Source organism: Haliotis rufescens, unplaced genomic scaffold, assembly GCF_023055435.1.
Source record: "Haliotis rufescens isolate VD_foot unplaced genomic scaffold, xgHalRufe1.0.p SCAF_6, whole genome shotgun sequence".
In the NCBI taxonomy this organism is placed as follows: domain Eukaryota; kingdom Metazoa; phylum Mollusca; class Gastropoda; order Lepetellida; family Haliotidae; genus Haliotis; species Haliotis rufescens.
The window spans coordinates 19,808,378-19,834,373 of NW_025964334.1; the positions used below are offsets into that span (position 1 = coordinate 19,808,378).

General features: G+C 40.5%; 1 protein-coding gene across 9 annotated transcripts in view; it reads right to left on the minus strand.

The window, feature by feature from the left end:
• The window catches only part of LOC124113695 (oxysterol-binding protein-related protein 8-like), a 151,975-nt gene that overhangs the window by 96,268 nt on the left and 29,711 nt on the right, over positions 1 to 25,996 (minus strand). The window contains exon 1 of one of the 9 annotated variants that reach the window (XM_048385512.1): positions 22,927 to 23,240. The exons of 7 other annotated variants lie outside the window; for them this stretch is intronic. The gene's annotated coding sequence lies outside the window, so the exon portion shown is untranslated. Of the gene's footprint in view, positions 1 to 22,926; positions 23,241 to 25,996 lie in introns of those variants that run through there. One more of the 9 variants, XM_048385514.1, reaches the window with a different exon arrangement.

A 25,996-nucleotide genomic window follows, 5' to 3' on the forward strand; every position in this document is an offset into this window, starting at 1 on the left:
GAGCTCCCGACCACCAATTACCCCACAATGCACAGACTCTACTGCCTAATCCTTATGGCTGTAATCCTCGTAAATTTGGAGTTACATCAAGCAGCCATTTCTATATTGCACTCCTACCTCTGTGAGGTATCTAGCGTTGACAATTATTACATGGTAATTTGTGTAAGTCCTTAAATACAGTTTGAATTTTTTATATGTTTTAAATCTGTTGCCATCTTTATTTGAAGAGATTTTAATGAGTATTGCGACGGTGACTTTCAAAAGTAGGATCATTGACAGACTCAAGTTGCATGTAGCATACAGATTCACATGAATGTGTTTTTTTCTTGTTGATATTCCTCAGAGAATCCTGAAAACCTAATCTCTTTAAGCCATCGATTCTGACAATTATTCCCTCCAATGAAAATCAAACATCTATTTTCAGCTCATTTAACTAGATTGGTTTTCTTTCAAACACTCCAAGTATTCTCTCCATTGCAGCTCATTTTGCTGAAGGTCAACAAGTGCATTTCATACAGGGACATTTCTAACTCTCTAGAGCCATGAACTGAAGAACATCAAATTGTTTTGAAGTATCATCCATGGAGATGAAAAATACAGCTTCAGTCAAGTCACCTAGTCACCTTGTCTTGCACGCATGTGCACGCGTATGGTTTGTTTGTTGTTTAATGCTGCACTCAGCAATATTCTAGTGGCCGTAAATAATCTGAGTCTGGACCAGAAAATCCTGAGATTGATATCATGAGCATCGATTCATGCAACTGGGATCATTGACATGCTTTAGCCAAGTCATAGAATTCTGCGGCTCTATTTGCTTGTACAATGACCTCTGATGACCTATATTCCTGCATTTTGTAAATAGCCAAGTCTAGGCCAAACAACTTTTAGTGATGAACATGAACAGCAACCTTTGCATTTGGGATACGATGCAGACATCAACCAAGCCTAATCACCCCCATCCCGTTAGTCGCCTTTTACAACAAGCATGGATTGCTGAAGATCAAGTCCAACCCTGATCTTCACCAAGAAAAGACAAGCATGGATTGTTGAAGATCAAGTCCAACCCTGATCTTCACCAAGAAAAGACTAGCATGGAATGTTGAAGATCAAGTCCAACCCGGATCTTCACCAAGAGAAGACAAGCATGGATTGCTGAAGATCAAGTCCAACCCTGATCTTCTCCAGGAAAAGACAAGCATGGATTGTTGAAGATCAAGTCCAACCCGGATCTTCACCAAGAGAAGTCAAGCATGGATTGCTGAAGATCAAGTCTAACCCGGATCTTCACCAAGAGAAGACAAGCATGGAATGTTGAAGATCAAGTCCAACCCTGATCTTCACCAGGAAAAGACAAGCATGAGTTGTTGAAGATCAAATCTAACTCGGATCTTCACCAGGAAAAGACAAGCATGGGTTGTTGAAGATCAAATCTAACTCGGATCTTCACAAGGAAAAGACAAGCATGGGTTGCAGAAGATGAAGTCTAACCCAGATCTTAACAGGGTTTACTATAGAAGTGTGTGTACAAGGTCAGACACAGTTACTGGACTGTAAGTTCGAGACACTTTAAAATTAAGATGTTGTTATATTACATATCCTACATATACACATAGTTCAAAACGAGATGTGGACTAGTTGGACATTATCAAGGGTATCTATGCATTGACTGAAGGACACCAGGTCTCCATCTCCACCATTTCAAGGTGAGTGAGTGCATCGGGTTTAATGCCGCTTTGAGCAGTTAATAACGAAGTGTCGGCTTTGCGTGGGTCCCCTCTGGAAAGTCCGAAGTGGTGCAGGTTGGGTGGTCTGCTTGGTGAGTTAGTTTGCTCATTATAAACATAAATCACTGGTTTGTCTAGTCCAGGGAGCCTTCGTACAAACTAGTCTTAGCGCTAAGGTGATAGAAACTCCCATACCTTAACAGACTTACAGCAGTTGTAGTGCTAAGGTTGTTTGTAACAATGGCACCAAGTCAACAGACAAATAGTTGGAATATTGCTGACTATGGAGTTAAACAACAAACAAACAAACACACACACCAGTCTTATACAAATCAGTACTACAGTTTTATGACAGATATACAATATCAGCTCAAGTACAGAGAAATCTGATGACACCGCTGCTTAAAAAGGTCAGGCTGCATATTTTAAATCAAGCAGACATAATCCTATCCCCACCCTCTTCGGACAATACTACACATCACCATTAATGCTGTATCAGGCCAAATGACAAATAGGGACTTGTTTTCAACGTGATATTTAATCTATGGTTCAGTTTATATATCTTAATACAGTCACCAGCATTGATATATGTGCGTATAATCAAGACTCGGCATAATCCACTGATCAATAATGATTCACACTACCTGTGGTCATATCATTACAAACACAGGTGGATTGACCTGCAGATAATAATTACTCGTATTTCCTCCTGTCATGGTTATACGTTCCTGTCATGCGACTGATAAGAAGATTGGTGACAGGTTTCCTCAACACAACAACTGCAAGGTGAACCCAATATTCTTTAAGGACTTTACGAATTGCATTCAAGCAGGGGTAGAAACTAACATTTTTGGTCCACTAGCCCTTGTAATGATAATATATAGCAAAACCCTTAAAAATGGCAAATTTCTACTAGTTGGTTGGTTGGTTTGTTGTTTAACGCCGCACTCAGCAATATTCCAGCTATATGACGGCGGTCTGTAAATAATCGAGTCTGGACCAGACAATCCAGTGATTAATATCATGAACATCGATCCACGCATTTGGGATCGATGACATGCATCAAACAAGTCAGCGAGCCTGACCACCCAATCCCGTTAGTCGCCTTTTATGACAAGCATAGTCACCTTTTACAGCAAGCATGGGTTGCTGAAGACCTATTCTACCCCGGTTTTACCTTCACGGGTATATAGTCCTTAGGATACCTTAACTATTGGGCAGTTTGGCAAGGACTATAGGACTAGTGCCAATTTCCAACCTTGTATTGTGGTTTTAAGGATGAGAACATTCTAATTTTGAAAAATTAAAAAAAGTGCAACATTACTGTAGCTCATCTGGACAAGTAGTCAACAGTTTGAAATGTCAATAAGACAGCCCCATAACAAAACGTTGTCAGCACTGATACTTAAATATTTTCTGCATAAACATCATAAATACAGATGATGAAAAACTAACAGTAAAATAAACTGATTAGTAAGGGTGTGCAGCATTACCTTCTATAGCGGTTTATCAGTCCACTCGGATTCGAACCTCTAGCCCAAAATTGGTGTTTCATCATTGGTAAGAACAATCATGAAATTCAAAGAACAATACATTTGTTTAACTATAGTCAACAGTGTGGTAACACTTAACATACCAAGCACCAGGTCTGATCACATAAAACTTCATTCAACCGGAATTAATTATCCACACCGGGGCGCCGTTCCACAAAGCGATCGCAGCACTACGCCTGTCGTAAGTGTATGTTGAGGTATTTGAGTTACGATCGTCTTAGACCTGAGATCGCTTTGTGGAATGGGTGACCTGCACAAACAAATCAGGCAAAAACTGTCGAAGTTGTCAGTGTAATTTAGTCTACAACAAAAGTTTAAAACAGTGAAGAACAAAATTCCAGAGACACAGTGGAAGGAATGAAGTTACAGAAAGACATTGATGGAACTCCCAAGTCAGTTTTCTTGCAATGGATCAATTATTGTAACAGCATTTACAATCATCAAAAAATCCACAAATGCAGTCAGTATCAAATCTACAAAGACCCGTAAGATGCTGATACCTCACTGTGACTGGTCAATTTGAAGGTTTTAAATCGAAGACATTGTCTTAAATTGATCAGAAATTGCCTCAGAGCAGTTGGACAATGTTCCACAATCTGCTTATTGACACCACAGAAATAACGTATAATGTTTCTATTCTATTTGAGTGAGTGAGTGAGTGAGTGAGTGAGTGAGTGAGTTTAACACCACACTATTGATACAGTATGTGCACAATACCTTGTCCAAAACATCTCACCTCCATTAAAGCAAGGGAGTTACAACTGCCCTAGTGCCATGATTGTTTTGTGGAACGGGGCCCAGAAAACATGCCTCACAATACCTTGTCCAAAACATCTCACCTCCATTAAAGCAAGGGAGTTACAACTGCCCTAGCCCCATGATTGCTTTGTGGAACGGGGCCCAGAAAAACATGCTTCACAATACCTTGTCCAAAACATCTCACCTCTGTTAAAGCAAGGGAGTTACAACTGCCCTAGCGCCATGATCGCTTTGTGGAACGGTGCCCAGAAAAACATGCTTCACAATACCTTGTCCAAAACATCTCACCTGCGTTGAAGCGTTGCACGCATCTTTAACACAACCAGCTCCACTCCAAGCACCATGTACTTCCCATACACCTACTCTACAATTACTACACCCGCATGTTACCATTTCAATCGGCCAAACTTCCACAGGGAATCCACCAGTCTTGTTCCACCTGCATAATGCAAGGTCCATCCCTGCCATTCCTCTAGGGCCTTATCAAGTCTACATTTAGACCAAAGGTGTACACACCACGCTATACATCTCCATCAAGACACACAGGGGTTTATCGAGTTAACATTTGCATAATTAGTACTCTTTTCATTTCAGCAGCCGATGTGATCCACAACGTTCTCTTGTGATGTCTATTTCAGACTCGGTTTCCACCAAAATTAAACTTTTCTGCAACAAAGTCTTTGAAGCTGATTGATAAAGGGGAGATCCATAGTGCCGGTCTACTTCATCCTTCACCCCACAAGGAAATAAAGGATTTCGGCTGCTTCTCAGGAAAGATGGTCTCAGTACTAAAGAACACTGAACAGCTGCAACTTAAGTGATAATTAAGTGAAATCCCCAAATACTCTTAAAAGGGAGTGAAGCTTAAAACTTTGTAAGCAAGATTTCAAAATCACAGCAGTGGTGTCTTGAGGTCGTGCCGACATCAATAAAGATGTCTATTTAAGAATATTTCCTCATTTATCATTTTTATGAATGTTTGTTACAAAAATCACCATAGAATCATTGTGTAGACATTGAAATTTTCATGCTCTAAGCATGCTAGATGAGTAAGCTTAAATGTGGTTTAAAATTTGCAATATTCCTGCAACATCACAGTCAGCACACCAAGCAATTTCTTCACACATCCTACTCATGTTGGGAATCAAACCCATGTTCTTGGCATGACAAGCAAGTGCTTCAACCACAGTGCTACCCCACCATACCTTCACAATTTGAACTGTTTTCATTCTTTTTTTAAAAATACCACAAAGACCTTGATTTTAATTTCTCTTTATTCCACATATCTTCATACTGATTCCATAACCTTTAGCTTTACCAGGGTTTCGAAAGTAGTGACACAATCTGTCGAATGGGTTAGACAGAAGACAGTACCCATGAAGATCCGTGTTAGAATTGATCTTCAGCAACTGTAGTCCAGTTGAACTGTCCTCCAGTTATATCACGGCGCGTCAGGTCAATGTGGGAGGAAAGCCCGAAGTGATGCAGGTCTAAGACGTTTACCACTTCGGTGGAACACAAGAGCACGGGAATGGTGCTGACAAACCTAGAAACATAATCAGGGCAAACCGGGACTCGAACCCACAGTCATAGGTTTCTGGAGTGCCCAAGGGACATAACTCTGCACGGCGAACCGCGGCACCTTAGATGACTGGGCCACCCGTGTCCCCCTTTTGAGCAGTAAAATATCGTGAAAGACCGGTTCAACATTTATGAAGCATGTCAAATGAAATCAGCTTCTGGGTCTGTAAATCAATTTCAGATTAATTAGTTTTAGTTAGTTTTTAATTAGCAGAGAATTGTGGCATCGTAAACGACTAAGGCCACCCATACCCCCAGTTTACTTGTTGCATGGTTTGATTAACACAATCATGACATTTATATTTTAGGGTATTCAATGATGAGTCATAACTCAATTCAATAATAATACATGTTCTCTAATCAGGCTATCAAATACTTGCCAAATGTTACATTATGTTCTATTTGTAACAGGTGGTATCGTCATACACTGAACACTTACAATGAAATAGAAATAATATACACTGATAAACAACTGTTTGTTTGCTTGTTTGTTTGTTTGTTTGTTTGTTTAACGCCGCACTCCAATATTCCAGCTATATGACGGCAATCTGTAAATATTCGAGTCTGGACCAGACAATCCAGTGATTGATATCATGAGCATCGATCAACACAATCGGATTCTGATGACATGCATCAACCAAGTCAGCGAGCCTGACCACCCGATCCCGTCAGTTGCCTATTACAAAATGCATAGTCGTCTTTTTTAGATAAACAACTGAAACAGACATCATTGCTGTTATGTTTACGAACAACATCTCATCTATTTCACACACAAACACACCTGTCATCAACATATCACTCAGTGATTTCATTTTTACTGAATAATGTGTTGATTAATATGCATGTTTGTTTGTGATGTTTGTTGTTTAACACAGCACTTGGCAATATTCCAGCAACAGGATGTCAGACTGTAAATAATCAAGTCTGGGTTAGACAATCCAGTGATTGATATCATGAGCATCAATCTATGCAGTTGGGATAGAATGACATGAATCAACTAAGTAAGCCTTCCTGAGCACCCAATCCTGTTAATTGCCTTAATAAATATGACAAGCATCAATGTGAAATGACAAAATTGGAAGGCTGTGTTTTGTAACATCCACTTGTCATGACAGCCATGTTCCTTAACTTCCTTTGAGTAGTATACAAAACTTATATCCTCATATAATATCTTCAAAATTGTTACGTACAATGACGTCTAAAAGTCACTCCCCTGGCTGACCACAATAGATTATTCTGTGACATTCAATTCTTCTTTGAAGTGTTGCACATTTCCTTTTACACACACGACATGCACGGAAATCAGCTGGGCTTCGACCTCACTGACAATTAAATCAACATGCCACGAGCAGTACCGTAACGGCCCCACATGTCAGTCATGCTGATGTAGATCTACTGTAGATTAGAACAACTGAATCTTACAGCATGAAACATGCCTATTCATACACAGTCTTTTTTCATCTGTCAATATTAACCCTATTGATAATCCGTTCTCATAAACATTGATTTTATTCCCCTAATCATAATAATTATTCATTTTTTACTAAAAAGGGACCAAAAAAAATATAATATAAGCATGATAAGGAATGTCTGCCATGATTTGTTTGTTGTTTTACGCTGCTCTCAGCAATATTACAGGTATTTGACGGCGGTCTGTAAATAATCGAGTCTGGGTCACACAATCCAGTGATTGACATCATGAGCATCGGTCCATGTAATTGGGATCGATGACATGCATCAACCAAGTCAGCGAGCCTTGTATGATTCTGACTTCATCACAAGCATGTGTTTATGAATCACTTTCAAATATGTGACAACACCATATCACAAATGCATGACTATCCAAAACAGGTAAAGTTGTTCGTTGGCATGGAAATAACTCAAATGATATCAACAGTTTTAACAATAAAGCTTCCTTAATATTTTCACGACTCCCTTCAAATTGCCATGGAAATAACTCAAATGATATCAACAGTTTTAACAATAAAGCTTCCTTAATATTTTCACGACTCCCTTCAAATCGCCATGGAAATAGCTCAAATGATATCAACAGTTTTAACAATAAAGTTTCCTTAATATTTTCTTTGCACGTCCCAGGTTTGATTCCCCGATATGGGTACAATGTGTGAAGCCCATTTCTGGTGTCACCTGCCGTGATATTGCTGTAATATGGCTAAAAGCGGCGTAAAACCAAACTGACTCATTCTTTAATATTTTCACGACTCCCGTCAAATTGACTTGTGTGTTATACAACAATTACTCAACCACACCTCCAGACGCTATCGACAGTAGTTGACTCCCACAGGTACACAAACATCTTCCTTCCATGCCGCTAAACAATTAACCTTTCAAATCTGAAAACTCTATCACACAGAGATCTGGGAGTAAATTTGACAACAACATCAAACTGACGATCAAAAGGAAAGCTGATCACTTTTTCACTCTTCAGTTTGCTGATCCATATCTATAGCAAAATTACCCTAATCACAAAATGAAAGTCTAACAAGGGTTTAAGGTGCAGCGTTAGAAACTGGCACTACTCCTGTAGTCCTAGCCAAACTGCACAATAGTTAAAGATCATGGACTAGTAGAAATTTGCCATTTTCAGGGTTTTGCAAAATTTTATCATTACAAGGACTAGTGGACTGAAACTGTTAGTTTCTACCGCTGAGGTGTGTGTGCGTGTGTGTGCATGCATGTGTGTCTGTTTGGTTTGTTAGTTGTCGTGTACAGTGGAAACATTGGTCAATCTGTTAAGCCAAACCGTAATTATTATTTGATTATTTTCAGTCATCATTAAATAAATATGATCAGAGGTACCTTTGCATTTGAGTTTATTTCATTTTCGCTGACCCAAGTTTAGTCAGTAAATACAAATCTTGTCCACCATCGTGCAAGTGAAAGTGATACAAAGATAGGCGATACCGCATGAGCAGACACACAGACAGAAAGCAGCTGTATTAGATAAGCCGTTGTTTACGTGCTGCTCCAATCCAGGCTAGGTAAACACTGCGCCCGGTCACGCTAACCTTTTTCTTTGGGGGTCAGTTAAAAAGTATCTTTTTGACTAAATCAAATATTGAGTCAAATATCTGAATCACAACCCTCACTTTTTGTTTATTTATTGTGTAACATTGTAATCAGCAATATTCTAGCAGATTCATGTCTTTCGTGAAATTATCAAGTTTGGGATAGACAAACCAGTGGTTGATAGTATCAGCAACGCCCCATGCCATCATGGAATGATGACACAATGAACCTGTTGAAGGCGCTGAGGAGGACCACCGAATCCAACTTAGTCACATTTTAGACAAACACGCCTTAACCCTGGGTTCCAAAAGTTGCGACCCGTTAAGATCCAGGGTAGAAAAGGTCTTCGGCAACCCATGCTTGCTGTAAAAGGCGACTAGGCTTGTCTTAAGAGGCGACTAACGGGATCGGGTTGTCAGGCTCACTGACTTGGTTGATGCATGTTATCAATCCCAATGGATCGATGCTCATGATATTAATCACTGGATTGTCTGGTCCAGACTTGATTATTTACAGACCGCTGTCATATAGCTGGAAAATTGCTGAGAGCAGCGTAAAACACCAAACCTACCAACCCAAAGGTTGCACACTTTTCAATTTTACTGCAAAATGTACGATCATAAACATACAACAACTCAGTAAATACCACAGTTTAATTAGGTGAAACATCATAAAATACTTTTAACATGGTCCATTAAAAAGCAATACAAAAAAAGCATAGTATTTTTATTGCATGTATGATGGCACTGTGTTTTGCAATGAGTATATTGCTGAAGTTCAAGAACTTAAGAGTGCCGATAAATAAAAACACACAGAGCTCCAGATAACTTTTTGAGCAATTAAGTTTTTACTCTAGGGTTTCTATTTTAATTGGTTTATTACATTTTTCAATGGCTAACCAATATCTTTTCACTCATCTATTCATCACTCTTTTGGGGTTTTCCAAAATTAGTGAACATTTAAGGATTTAAAAAATATGCAATAATGTTTTAGCTGATATAACTGTTTTGAATATATAGGCTTGACTCGGAAAGTAAATTAGCCGTTATTGTGCTTCGGAAATTAGCTCCGTTGTACGGATGCTGAAAACGCTTCATTGGGTATTTACACGAGCTGTTTTTATACATTTGAGTTTATCATTTAACGCATGTGTTTCTTAACGCAAGTTAGTTGCGAGTTATTGGGTTTTGAATAGTTTTGGGGGGTATTTTACGCAAATACGCTGCTTGTCTGTAGCTCTGACACAAATATATTACCGTCACTTAAAGTACAGCAATATGACAGTACCTACTACCACTGAGTACAAGTGGGTGTTGTAAGTTGTGAGACAGGTATTCAGTGTCACTAGACCACATCAAGTCATCATCTAAAGGGTAAACATGTCGGGGTTTGTATCAATGCAGCTTTACCTAACATAAGATGTTAAAAATAGAGCAAGCTCCATCAAAACCTGTCCGCTTGCAACCAACGGAACAGACTTATATTGAAAAGCATTATTTTGAGTACATCCAAAGCCATATATATATACCTGCAAATAATCAAGGGTGTCAACCAGTCCTTGAAGTGTTTGGCTTTTATAAGCTAATTTATAATCTGGAGACCCTATAAATCATATCTCATGACATTCATAATAGGACAAGGATCTTAACTTTCCCACGGATTTATGTTAGATTTAAAATTGTATGTTCATGGCTTGAAATTTTTGAAAATATGTATATTTGCATTGAAATTAAATTTTTCTTTAAAGCTCTTATTTTTCTTGATATTCCGAGGCATGGTGCATATTCAATGGGATAATGTAATGCTAAATATTAAAGCCAATTTTTCTCTATTGGACCTGTGAAAGGTGAGATATATATATACAAGATATTGGCCCTGTATTATATATATTGTGTGTGCATGCATGCTTGTTGTATACTTTTGCATTAGAGTTAAATTTTTTTGCACCTACCTAATTATATAAATATAAATTACCTTTACAAAAGAATAAAAGTTAATTCACCTGATAACTGAATGACAAGATTTGGAAACCATTTGAAAGAACAATATGGGAAAGTTTACTGATACTGATATTTGCCTCAAGGGCTGCATCCAAGCTTATCACCTCCTGAGAAAACATACATATATATGCTCAAAATTCAAGCACCTTTTAGTACTCTTGAACAACATCAACATGAAGCAACTTAGTTGGGGAGATAGATGTCACACAACTTGAGACACAAACCTCAGAAGATCACACGACATCAAGAAGCATCTACCGTATTTACCAAATTAAGCACCCGCTCCAATAATTGCCTGTTATGAGTACCCTGTTCTTTCAAGCTGAGTGAGTGTGTGAGTGAGTGAGTTGGGTTTAACGCCGCTTTTAACAGTATTCCAGTTATATCACGGCGGGTCAGCTTAATGTGGGAGGAAAGCCCGAAGTGATGCATGTCTCAGACATTTACCACTTCGGTGAAACCCACAAGCACGGGTATGGTGCTGACAAACCTAGAAACATAATTGGGGCGAACCGGGATTCGAACCCACAATCATAGGTTTCTGGCATGCCCAAGGGACGCAACTCTGCACAGCGAATCGCGGCGCCTTAGACGACTGGGCCACCCGTGCCCCCCTTTGAAGCTGAAAGTTTATACGATGTATTTTCTTGTATAAAACATATCGTACAGAAAATACAGCTCTCTACGAGGGATAACATAGCATAAAATGCAGACATTGAGTACTGACATTTTTCCGAAAGTGAAAACATTAGCACTGGCATGTTGACGCCGGACACAGCACTAAACAACATGGAGGAATTGTAAGGGCATTGTCTACTGCATCACCAGTAGTGCATGGGAGCAAAGGTTACTAACATACTTCCATGTGACTGCTATTTCCAGGTTATCATTTGAGAAAATCACACACAACAAAATCGACTACAGCATTTCAATATTGTTTACCTTTGGAGAAAAGGCAACTAAAGAATGTCTAAAAACCTACCATCGCAAAATGTTTAGTTTCATTGTTTAGTTTGGATTGACTAAGCTAATTTTCTTTAATTTCTCAATTATTTAAGCGCCCTGAGCACTAATTACGATGAGTATGGTATTGGTGTTTGTTTGTTTGTTTGTTTGTTTGTTGTCTAACTCGCACTTGGCAATATTCCAGCTATATAACAAAAATCTGTAAATAATCGAGTCTGGATCAGATAATCCAGTGATTGACAACATAAGCAGATAAGCGTCAAACCATGAAAGTAGGATACAATGACATGCATCAACCATTAGTCAGCGCGCCTGACCACCTGATCCCGTTGTCGCCTCTTATGACGAGATACCAAGCCATCCGATCCCCATTTCAGTCAGCTATTACACAAGCATGAGGACCCCTCCTTGACTTGTTCACTTCATCAGTGTTGGGTATCAGTTGGGATTTCATCATCAATCGTACAAGGTCATAGGTTGTACACACTGATCAATCTTTGATAATAATCAGTTATTCCTTATAATTTCCAATTTTCCTTTTGTCCTATTGTATTTTTACAAAAATTTTACTCCTTTGTGAAATACCTAATACACTCCAATTCACTGATGTATAGATTTGATGACTGTTTGAACACTGAAAATAATTTAAACTAAGTATAATTGTTCACCCTAATCAATGATGGACACTCGTAACCTGATCAATAATTGCATCCGTACAGAGTTACAAGTCGATCATTGATTACAATCAGTCCGTAGAACACCACAGTGTATTACATCGTGCTCGGTCCTAGCTAAGCATGACATATAACTGCTATAGGACTTTGTCTTATGTAGTGACTGTAAATGACTTTGAACTGTATTATAGTTATATCCACACCTGTCAGCTTGATGTGGGAAGAAAGCCTGAAGTAATGCAGGTCTCCGACTAGTGAAACCCTATGTGCACGGGTATGGTGCTGACAAACCTAGAAACATAATTGGGGCGAACCAGGATTCGAACCCAAGATCCCAGGTTTCTGGCGTGCCCAAGGGACACAACTCTGCACAGCGAACTGCGGTGCTGTAGATGTCTGGGCCACCTGTGCACCCTAGGCTTCAAAACTTGATGCTTGTAAGAGCTAATGAGGATTGGGTGGCCACAGTGTATGACCTGGGTGATAGTGTGTCCAAGCGCCCAGATGACATACATCACAGGGTTAGAAACTAACAGTTTTTGTCCACTAGTCCTTATAATGATATTATATAGCAAACCCCTTAAAATGGGCCAATTTCTACTAGTCCTTAGGATACCTTTACTATTGGGCAATTTGGTAAGGACTACAGGACAAGTGCCAATTTCTAACGCTGCATCATCACTCATGCTATCAGCCTGTAGTCCGATCTGGACTCCATTTCACAGTCTGCAATTAACTAACTGGAATCCTGCTGGATTGGCATCGCCGAATGATATTGCAAAGAGTATGTTTTCCAGTTTATACACAATTAAAGACCAAAAGGCTACAACACTCACACAATGTTCTTTTCAGCTTGGTTGTCAATTTCATCTAGATTTCCCACAAACTGTCATTGACAGCATCGACAGCTGACTACTGCATCTACACCTCAGTGACCACCTGCTATGTGCACCTGTCACACAGCACATGTAACAGAATCAAGGTCGTCTATTTCTGGCACATGTTGACAGTAGGAAGTAGCAACATACATCAATATGACTTCACTGTAGTGTACTGGCACAAGGTGAGGTAAGGCGAAATGGGGTATAACATCGCGTTCTAGATTTTTTCCCTTATATACGAAACAAAAAAGTTGTTGTGTGCTCAGCTTTCACCACAAAAAATATCTCTAAAAAATATTCATGACCCATGGGAACTTTTTTTGTTCAGAATACAGCAGTGTGCACATGTGCGTGTGTGCAGGCATGAGTGAGTGTTTTTGTTGTTTAATGTCATTCGATAATCCAGCTATATGACGTTGTCCTGTAAATAATCAAGTCTGAACCAGAAACCCAGTGATTGATGTTTCGAGCAACAATCCACGACGTTGGGTTAGATGGCAGCAATATACCAAGTCATCAAGTCTGACCACCTGATCCATTAAGTCGCATCTTACGACCAGCATAGGTTGCCAGGGACTGTCTCCAACTTGGAATCTCCACAGGCCTTGCGGATTGACTATGGGCAAAGATGGCTGTGAATACAGATATAATAATTCAGACATACATTTTCAACTTTTCAACAGCCATGCAGATCACTGAATACAGTGAAAGCTCCAGTGAAGCAAATCTTGCATCAAATGTGGGACTGCAGATAGTATTTATTTATAGTTAAAGCCAATATTTTTTTATTCCCGTAATGTTGTTCACCTGTGAGGATCAATCCACCGACCTTCTGTTCCCGGACAGACGATCAATCCACTACACCATGGAGACAGCCAAGGGATTGAACCCCGACCTTCAGCTCTCCAGGCAGACGATCAATCCACTACACCATGGAGACAGCCAAGGGATTGAACCCCGACCTTCAGCTCTCCAGGCAGACGATCAATCCACTACACCATGGAGGCAGCCAAGGGATTGAACCCCGACCTACAGCTCTCCAGGCAGACGATCAATCCACTACACCATGGAGGCAGCCAAGGGATTGAACCCCGACCTTCAGCTCTCCAGGCAGACGATCAATCCACTACACCATGGAGGCAGCCAAGGGATTGAACCCCGACCTTCAGCTCTCCAGGCAGACGATCAATCCACTACACCATGGAGGCAGCCAAGGGATTGAACCCTGACCTACACCTCTCCAGGCAGACGATCAATCCACTACACCATGGAGGCAGCCAAGGGATGGAACCCTGACCTACAGCTCTCCAGGCAGACAATCAATCCACTACACCATGGAGACAGCCAAGGGACGGAACCCTGACCTTCAGCTCTCCAGGCAGACAATCAATCCACTACACCATGGAGGCAGCCAAGCGACGGAACCCTGACCTTCAGCTCTCCAGGCAGACGATCAATCCACAACACCATAGTGACAGCCAAGGGATTGAACACCGACCTTCAGCTCTCCAGGCAGACGATCAATCCACTACACCATGGAGGCAGCCAAGGGACGGAACCCTGACCTTCAGCTCTCCAGGCAGACGATCAATCCACAACACCATAGTGACAGCCAAGGGATTGAACACCGACCTTCAGCTCTCCAGGCAGACGATCAATCCACTACATCATGGAGACAGCCAAGGGATTGAACACCGACCTTCAGCTCTCCAGGCAGAAAATCAATCCACTACACCATGGAGACAGCCAAGGGATTGAACACCGACCTTCAGCTCTCCAGGCAGACGATCAATCCACTACACCATGGAGGCAGCCAAGGGATGGAACCCTGACCTACAGCTCTCCAGGCAGACAATCAATCCACTACACCATGGAGACAGCCAAGGGACGGAACCCTGACCTTCAGCTCTCCAGGCAGACAATCAATCCACTACACCATGGAGGCAGCCAAGCGACGGAACCCTGACCTTCAGCTCTCCAGGCAGACGATCAATCCACAACACCATAGTGACAGCCAAGGGATTGAACACCGACCTTCAGCTCTCCAGGCAGACGATCAATCCACTACACCATGGAGGCAGCCAAGGGACGGAACCCTGACCTTCAGCTCTCCAGGCAGACGATCAATCCACAACACCATAGTGACAGCCAAGGGATTGAACACCGACCTTCAGCTCTCCAGGCAGACGATCAATCCACTACATCATGGAGACAGCCAAGGGATTGAACACCGACCTTCAGCTCTCCAGGCAGACAATCAATCCACTACACCATGGAGACAGCCAAGGGATTGAACACCGACCTTCAGCTCTCCAGGCAGACGATCAATCCACTACATCATGGAGACAGCCAAGGGATTGAACACCGACCTACAGCTCTCCAGGCAGACAATCAATCCACTACTTCATGAAGGCAACCAAGGGACAGAACCCTGACCTTCAGCTCTCCAGGCAGACAATCAATCCACAACACCATAGTGACAGCCAAGGGATCGAACGGATGCTCTATCCACTAATGTCACCAGGTCATCAGAATGTAATTATTGTCAGAACTAGGGCTTTCTGATGTTCATTGGAGGTTCCTGCTAAGGATTGGTTCCCATTGATCAATGCTGGTCATTATGGTGAACAAACAACTTGATGTAAACGGGGGGTCAGGATTAGGATGGTATTAATGGCTGCCGGAGGACTGCACTGGACCAAAACAATAACTGAGGGAGATGGGACATGAAACATTTTAGGGGAACGCTTTATCATTTGAAAAACTGTTTCGTGGCTACTTCTCGCCCCTGAACCTTGAGTGAGTTCGGCTTATTGCTGCTTCCAACAGTACTCGAACCATATCACAGCATGTCAGCTAATGTGGGAGGAAAGCCCGAAGTGATGCAGATCTCAGAAGTTTACCATGTTGGTGCAACCAGCGAACACAGATATGATGCTGACTGACCTAGAAACCCCTCAAACATGACGACGTTCCAAATAATAAAGTTGTTATTCATAAGAGCTTTCATGTCTTCATGTTCTTCAATCTTCTAATTGCCTATCAAAGAATTAGTGAGTTGATTTAACACAAGTCTGTGACTTCAGTCACTAGTCGAAAGCCAGAGTCTAGTAAAATTCTCTTCGGGCAAGAAACATGAGCTGATAAAAGGGGCATGGGGGAGTAAGCATTACGACAGGATTCCAACTCAGGTACATTTTACAATTTTACAAAGAGTACTTACCGTATTCGATGTAATAAGCGCCCCGCCCTAATAAGCACACATGGCGATATTTGCTAATATATTGGCTAGTGAACAATCCAAATTGGCACCCCTTTCCGATTGACAATGTACACAAGACTTATTTATTTGTGTATGATACGTGTGTTATATGCACCGTTAATTATGGGCAATTAAATTCTGGGAAAATATATCTGTCATACATAAACATTTCAGGCGAAATTTATCTTTCAACTCTGGTTTTTTTCCATCAAAATAATATTCTAATAAGAGCACCTTTTTTCTAATTTTGAGAGCGCACTGGGTTAGGTTTTACATCGCTTTTAGCAATAATCCAGCAATGAATTCCTGAAATAGGCTTTACACATTATACTCACATCGGGAATTGAACCGGGTCTTCGGCGTTACGAGTGAACGCTTGAACCACTAGGTTACCTGACCGCCTCTGATTGGTCTAGAAGTTAGTCAGGGTGTGCATTATAAGTATGCATAACAAGACGGGTACCGAATACAGAGTTTTTTTCAGAATATAGTACATAATAGGATGGCATCTTCATCATTCTCACACTGATTCACTACATTCAAACACTGCAAGTGGACAAGCTCTAATATTTCTTCTAAGTGTTACTTTTTTCAAAATCCCTTACTGCTATCAATCTTATCTGAAATTATGACGATTGACGTACCGATGCCGGAATTCACTTTTTCAGATATAACCTAAATTGATTAAACTTCACCCTTCATCTCATCTGTCTCATGATTCAAAGTTTGTAATTAATAATTCATCTTTTCAAATTTTAATGAAAAACATTAAATTGCATTTCAATTACGTATTGAAAGGGGTTAAATTGTAAAATCATTGTCTTACAAAAAGAGCAGTATATAAGTTAGAAGTGATTTGGAGTTAAGTCAACATCATTCAATAATATTACATCTATCTAATGGGATCAGACAGTGAGTGAGTGAGTTTTAAGAGTATGGTTTAACACAGCTTTTAGCATGACAAGCGAACGCTATAACCACAAGGCTATGACGGATCAGAAAAAAACAGTGGTTGATACCCAGCTGAAATGCGCACCATAGTATACAATGGTCACCAAGGTTTACCATGGAATATCATGGTATTACCATGGTATACCATGCTAAACCATGCTAAACCGTGGTCACTTTTATTTCTTACCATGGTATACCATGGTCATCTTAGATAAATCCATGGTAGACCGAGGTCATCTTTAACAAAACCATGGTAGACCATGGTCATCTTAGATAAATCCATGGTAGACCGAGGTCATCTTTAACAAAACCATGGTAGACCATGGTCATCTTAGATAAATCCATGGTAGACCGAGGTCATCTAAGACATTGCCATGGTAGACCATGGTCATCTTTATAAGACATAATAAGCATGAGTGACTGCAATATCAATGTATCGATAAAGTTTTCATGCTGATACTCTATAGATCATTTTTAAACATTTGATGGATCAGCCCATTTCATAATCAGCATGGAGTTAATTTATTGCAGGTCTAGACTGGATATTTTTCATCTATACACACACAGAATAACTAATTTTGCTATTAGTTAAGATCAGCATTAGAAACTGGCACTAGTCCTTTAGTCCTTGCCTAACTGCCCAATAGTTAAGGTATCATAAGGACTAGTAGAATATTTGACATTTTCAAGGGGTTTGCTATATGTTATCATTATAAGGACTTGTGGACTAAATCTCTCAGTTTCTACTGCTGAATATATTGATATATCATGATATTTTCGGATAACTTTCCAATCAATGCCACACATAGCAAAATTCAAACATTCTTAGAACAAAACAAAGTACAACAATGAGTGAGTGAGTGAGTGAGTGAGTGAGTGAGTGAGTGAGTGAGTGAGTCAGGTTTAACATCGCTTTAAACAGTGTTCCAGTTTTATCACAGCGTGTCAGCTAAATGTGGGAGGAAAGCAAAGTGATGCAGGTCTCAGACGTTTACAGATGGTGAAACCTAGAAATATAATCGGGGCGAACCAAGATTCCAACAATTATAGGTCTCTGGCGTTCCCAGATGAAGGACGTAACACTGGCCACAACACATTGCAGCAGCTTAGACGACTGGGCCACTCCTGCCGCCCCCCTACCTCCCCCCCAACATTTGATGACACTACATCTATATGCCAAGACTTAGCAACTTTTTTCATGATGTTAGATCAACATTATAAGATATTTCAATAAATATTTGATTTAAGTATGAATACACAATGCCATTTAGAAAGTGGTCAAATGTAACAAATGTTATATTTGGGATAACACTTTCTTAGTAAAGTACAGATTCTCGTACTTTTTGGGGTTGAGTCCCGTCCGTGATTCGAACCCACACTGCCAGAGTGAGGCATCTAATCGTCAGCACAAAAAAGTCGGCAATCTAACCCACTCAGCCACTGAGGCTTCCAAAATAAAGAAAGTTTGACAACTGGTAGTCTAGACCACATACTTTGTGTACCCCTCTGACAATTGTAAATTGATTTTAGTACATTTTAACAAATGTTCAAACTTGAGCTTGAACTTTTCTTTTGGAACCATTACAGCTGATGTTAGTGTCATTATAAAGAAGGAACATTTTCAGCTGAGCTTACAGAAAGAAAACATACTAGAACTGGGCTATGCACTCTAATGGCTAAAGCTTTTGAACACATCACAGCTCGGTCACAAAGTTTTTAGAACACAGTTGACAACATTGTTCAGTACAGAGTTCTGTATTTCACGAAACTCCAAATTTCAAAACTGGTTAAAAAACAGGCTTAACAATCCTTTCAACAACTTCAACCATCTCTATTTAAACCACACAGGCAATTACCTTAAATCAGCCATGGCACACAGTGGCGCCAATGGTTGTCCCTGTCAGTCGGAAAGGACATACCGCTATCCTCCCCATCCTAGGTTTATTACCAAGTAGACATTAGTGTGAAGATAAACATGCAACAATGTCCTGTGGATCAGCCTGGCATTTGCCAGGACCATCACCAGGAATATCTGACCGGTCACCGGGGATTCCTTCATGGAGTGTAATGGCAGGACAAACATCACCACCATTCCATTACCATTATTAACCTGCTTAGAGTTTCAGCGCTGTGTAAAATGCTGTGGCACCATGATGGTGCTGCCAAAAAGTAAATGAATTAGCAGGGGAATTTTGTGTTGAAGAACATGCAACAAATGAACCTCTTCTGTGGACCCTGGGTCAATTTTCAGCAATATGCATTAGCCAATCTGTCACTGTCATTTTTTTCTTTTAAGTTCTGTTTTGTATTCACTGTGGAAGAGCATGGCAAGTAAATTTGAGTGAGATATAACAGTGAGAGAGTGAGTATGGTTTTACTATTTATTCAAGCAATATCACAGCGGGGGGCACCAGAAATGGGCTTCACACATTGTACCCATGTCAGGAATCGAACCCGGATCTTCGGCGTGATGAGCTAATACATTAACTACTAGGCTACCCAACCACCCCGAAGATGATAAGAACAAGAAGAACAATAACAAGCGTATAGTCGACAAAGTCATCTATATCCCCCGCCTATTTTAACACGTCATGGTCCCAAACCAGGTAACTGACCCAATTTTTCTCTTAGCCCATATATGTAGTGAAATAGTAGAACTTCATATCCAAAGATGGGAAAAGCATTGTGCTTAAAGATACAGCTTATTTTTTTTCCAAATTTTCCATCAAAGAATGAATGAATTTAACTTTCAAATTGTTTGAGGTTGGTGTGGTGTGGTGTGGTGTGGTGTGGTGTGGTGTGGGGTGTGTGTGTGTGTACTAGTTCAGACTAATCCCAATTTTATAGTGCCAGCCCACTGAAATTCCATGCATCAGTTTAACATGAATATACCATCAGGCATGGGTTGCTGAAGACCTATTCTACCCCGGATCATTCACGGGTCTGAAGCATTGAGAATTATAGCCCTCAAATGCTACTGGTCAATGACGACTACCATCATTGGATTTTTACTTCTCCTCAGCCCAATTTAGTAGTCACGGGCTAGTGGACCAGCACTATTTCGAAGGCTACAGAGGCAGTCCTAAGTGTGTGAACAGAAAGGCCGTCCTATCTGACCACTTGGCATGACCCGTGTCCTACTCTACTTGGAAGGATCAAGTCACACTCGGTATTCACATACGTGACTCAGCACACGCTGCTGATGGCTGTACATACAACTCAGTTCATTAGCTAACAGAATTGACATCTTTTAACCTCAGCCATAAAACAATAGAAATACTGTCATCAGCTCATATAAGCAAAAAAACATGTTGAGTGTGACATCCAGGCTATTATACTGTACACATAAATAAAAATATAAGTCATGTATCTGTTAGAGACATTCTAACTAATTAAAAAAAATATACAAAGCAGTAAAAACGGAACTGTATTTTTAAATTTATCAAACCCGGAAAATGAAATTTTGATATGGATTAACCATTTACACTTATTCAGCATGTTAACACTTGAACAAATCGTTACCCAACGTTTAGTCACATGACCCAGGACCAGTGGGAGTTAGTGATATGAGCAGAGATCATGAACCCTGAACCTTGTTGACGACCAGTCCTTAACTCCATGACCAGGCAAGGTAACAACAAGTACCATCTCTTAACATGGTATGATGCAGCCAGGGATCGAACCACTGGTCTTCCAGTTTCTGGGTTCATACTCCATCTAGACCCAGGATGCCATCTCGGAATATACCAGAGAATGATGCACCACCTACAGAAAACTAATGCGACCTTCAGACTGCTGCTCATAAACCACTTCCATTTTGTTTTGTTTTTTTGCAGATTGACAAGTCACAAATCAAGTGAAGTAACTAGGCAATGATGGTTGTGGAGAGCTGGATGGGTGACCGAGATAAGCTTCTCCTTGAACTTTGTTGGAAAGACGCCTCTGTTCACCCAGCAGTGAATAAGTACCAATAGAGCTTAGAATGAAAATTGAGTGCACAGTGATCCAGGCTTATAGTGAATGGGGTAAACGCTGTGAGCAGCCACTTCAGTGGAATTCTGAACATTATATATGGACATTACATAATTATTAGTAGTGGGACGATCCACTCATGCATCGCGATTATTTATTTCTCTACACAAGAAGTGATCACAGTTGCACAAAATGTAAAAAATACTGCATCTCCCCTTCAATGTTTGCTTTATAATAAGTAGTGAAAATTAGTAGTGAAAACATAAATATTTTCATCCATTGCGCCATACTTGATACAGCAAATAGTAAATTGTCAGTGTCCCAGCAGTATCTGGCCATCCTGTCTATGTAAAAGATAGCTCACTATCCACAAATAAGAGCACATGCAAGTATTGTGATACGTATCAGATTGTGAGTAAGGTATCGCGATATGGATTGGATCAGACTTTGGGTTTATCATCCCAGCCCTAATTATTATTATTATTATCATTATCATTATTATCATCATCATCATCATCATAATTATGATTATCATTATCATTATTATCATCATCATTGTGATTATTATTAGGGGGCACGAGTGGCCCAGTCGTCTAAGGCGCCGCGATTCGCTGTGCAGAGTTGCGTCCCTTGGGCACGCCAGAAACCTATGATTGTGGTGTCGAATCCCGGTTCGCCCCGATTATGTTTCTTAAGGTTTGTCAGCACCATACCCGTGCTCGTGGGTTTCACCGAAGTGGTAAACATCTGAGACCTGCATCACTTCGGGCTTCCCTCCCACATTAAGCTGACACGCCGCGATATAACTGGAATACTGTTAAAAGCGGCGTTAAACCCAACGCACTCACTCACTCACTCATTATTATTATTATCATTATCATTATTATTATCATTATTATTATCCTAGAATAATCCCTGAGCCTGAGACTCCAAAGGGAAAGATGGCTGTGAATACAGATATAATAATTCAGACCTATATTTTCACCCTTTTTATAAACAGCCACGCAGATCACTGCTGCATGAATACAGTGAGAGCTCCAGTGGAACTAATCTTGCATCAAATGTGGGACTGCAGATAGTATGTATTTATAGTTAGAGCCACAATCTCTCCCTGTTTCAAGACAGGCACGTTTCGAAATGCAGTTTACGATAGGTAGTGACCAAGACCACGGGCAGAACAGCAGGTCTCTGATTGGTTCAGGGATTGTGGTATAAAACCAGACTCCATTGATGAAACAAATATGCGTCCTCTGATAAAGTACATGGCTCAGAAACATGAAAAAGCAGAGAATGACTAAACCAGATTATCCCTACATCAAACACATAAACCAAACGTGAATATCGTCATAAACTAAGTAACTGCAGCGTTAGAAATTAGCACCTGTAGTCCTTGCCAATCTGCCCAATAGTCAAGGTATCATAAGGACTAGTAAAGAGCTGCCATTTTTAAGGGTTTAGCCATATGTTATCATTATAAGGACTAGTAGACTAAAAATGTTAGTTTCTATCGCTGTAACTGTAACAGCAAACAACTCGTAAATTACCCACAAAGGAATGTGAAATATTTCCTTACCAAACAGCCATGACTTCAGATTTCAGATGTTATGATCAGACCCATGGGATGAGGTAAGGCTGACCCGCAGTGCAATTTACACTGACATGTGCAAGCTTTCGCTATTTATTATACAAGGCACTGTATCCATACCAGTACAATTTGCCAGTTTCCTGTTTGCGGATTTCAACATAAGAGGCCTTCCTGGCTTCCCCTTGTTCTAGTTGTCACTACTAGGTAGAGGTTTATATATATTATCAAACAAATTCTCTCTGATAACGCCTGATGCATCTTCTCAATGCAAGGGCGTTGACTGACTATAAAAGTCCAGTTACCACCCTTGCCGTACTAGGCTGGAATTCCGGAGTTACATTTTGGCTGGACTAATGAGTCTATGTATAGTTTAAACAAAATCATGCAACAAACTGCACATGCGGTTCATTAACAACATGGATTCAACATGCAGATGTGGATGTGGTGGTTACAGTTTAGGTTGGATCGATCTGGCTGTGGTTACTGGTGATCCTGTCCTGACAGTGTAGATCTTGCTCATGCTATCAAACACTGGTCAGTATGACATACATGTATCTGGAGTTTTGAGTGAGTGAGTGAGTGAGTGAGTGAGTGAGTGAGTGAGTGAGTGAGTGAGTGAGTGGGTGTTGTTTTAGCATTATTCCAGCTATATTACGGTATAGGGAAAACGAACCCAGGTCTTTGGCATAATGAGCAAACACTTTAACCACTAGGCTACCCCACCGCCCCTACCCATAAGAAATGTCTGACCAAAGACGTATATACGTCCGTGGTCTGACAGAAGGTAATAAATACCCTGTAAAATGTTCTTAGGAATAACAGTTTTTCTATTAATAACTAGGCTTTTCCATTGAAGTAGTTGTTCTTTTCAGGTTTGCAGTGACCAGATATTATTATTATGCATTAGATAAATGTTAATTATAACTAAAACTAACAGTTGCTTTTTCTTGCATTTTGGAATTCTTATTTTTGTTATTAATACATTTGAAGATTTTTTATCCTGCTATTTTTATTAGAGGCTTTTGGCACCAGTCGGTAGATCTGTTTGCCAAAACTTATAATAAAAACTTATAAAAAAGGACGGTGGACGGACAGACATGCTGATTCTACATCACTCCCACCCCAAACCCCCACCCACCCCTGTTTTTTTCAAACCAGGAGGTTAATAAATGACACATTTATACTTTAAACCATGTGTCTGAATGGCCTTGGCGAATCTCTGTTGACACACCATGCATGTTCCGTAATATAAAGTCACAATCCCCAGCCCCGACCAGCCTGTATAACACTCCCATCTTATTCCAAACATGGACCAGTTTGTATTTTAATACGTCCACTTAGAATGCATATGCACACATTATATGATTAGAATTGTAAACTTTCAAGTTAATTTTTCGAGTTTTATATTTTTAGCTAGTCTGTCTCACAGTCCCTGAATCATATTATTTCCCCTCTGCCCAGCCCTTACCATGCTTACTTTGATGATAGTGTCCTAGAAGCAAGTCTAGATTTTCCACAGGTTCCATCTCACTAAGGCCCCTTTTCAATTTAAATGCAGTTGCTTGTTTCTATCAAAAATATATGTTTTCAGAGATTAAGGGTTAAGATTTTGCAAAGGCCGAATGTTAAAATATTTCGAAAAAAAATTGTTTTAGTTTTTGTTAAAACCTTGTTTTTGTCAATTAACCTGAATTAAAACCCATTAACAATATGTTTTATTATTTATTTCTCTCCTCATTTTGACAGCTTTTATCGGCTAAGAAAATCTGGAAAACAAGAAAATTTTGGGTTGGCCAAAACATGACTTTTGATAACAGTCCAAGGTTTTCGATTTTGTGTACAATGACTTGAGACTTTGGCGCTGACCCTAACACTGTCCGATGTTGCCGTGTGTCTTGACATACTGACCTCACTTGACCACGGACCGTTTCAACATGTATTCCACTTAGTTTCTGGAGGTATATTCAGCATGCTCCTAAACTTGTAACTTCTGAAGTGCCACCTTGATATATTACCAGCATTCATGTTGATAGGGGTGAGTCAGGGACATTCTCAAACCATGGTAGGGACATATGTGGGAAATATGTGGAACATGGCTAGGCCATGGTTGGGACATGGTTGGGATGTGGTTGGTATAAGGTTTGGACATGGTTGAGACATGGCTGGGCATGGTTAGGATGTGGTTGGGATATGTTTGAGGCAAGGTTGGGGCATGGTTGAGACATGGTTGGGGCATGGTTAGGACATGGTAGGGACATGGCTGGGCATGGTTAGGATGTGGTTGGGATATGTTTGAGGCAAGGTTGGGGCATGGTTGAGACATGGTTGGGGCATGGTTAGGACATAGTAGGGACATGGCTGGGCATGGTTAGGATGTGGTTGGGATATGTTTGAGGCAAGGTTGGGGCATGGTTGAGACATGGTTGGGGCATGGTTAGGACATGGTAGGGACATGGATGGGCATGGTTAGGATGTGGTTGGGATATGTTTGAGGCAAGGTTGGGGCATGGTTGAGACATGGTTGGGGCATGGTTAGGACATGGTAGGGACATGGATGGGCATGGTTGGGACAAGGTTGGGACAAGGTTGGGACATGGTTGGGGCATGGTTGGGGCATGGTTTGGACAAAGTTGGGACATTGCAGGGACTACCATTTCAACACCCTGCCTCTCAAAACATATCATAACACTATATGTGTGAATCTATCAGCCGTTCATGTACACAGATGCCTTGAAAAAAAATGTTTAAGAAACATAAAGATAAATACCTAAGTTTTTCCCATTTAATGCCTCATTACTTATCTTATATATGGATGAAAATCAATTCATCAATTCATTATGGCCTGCACTGATGTTGTGGACAATTTGGGTGAAAGAAGTTTCTAATCTGCCAGTCATAAATTATAGTGAGTGAGTGAGTTTTACACCGCTTTTAGCAATATTCCACCAATATCATGGTAGGGCTTCACACATCAGAAATGGGCTTCACACATTGTAGCCATGTGGGGAATCGAACCCAGATCTTCAGCATGAAAAGCGAACACTTTAACCGCTAGGCT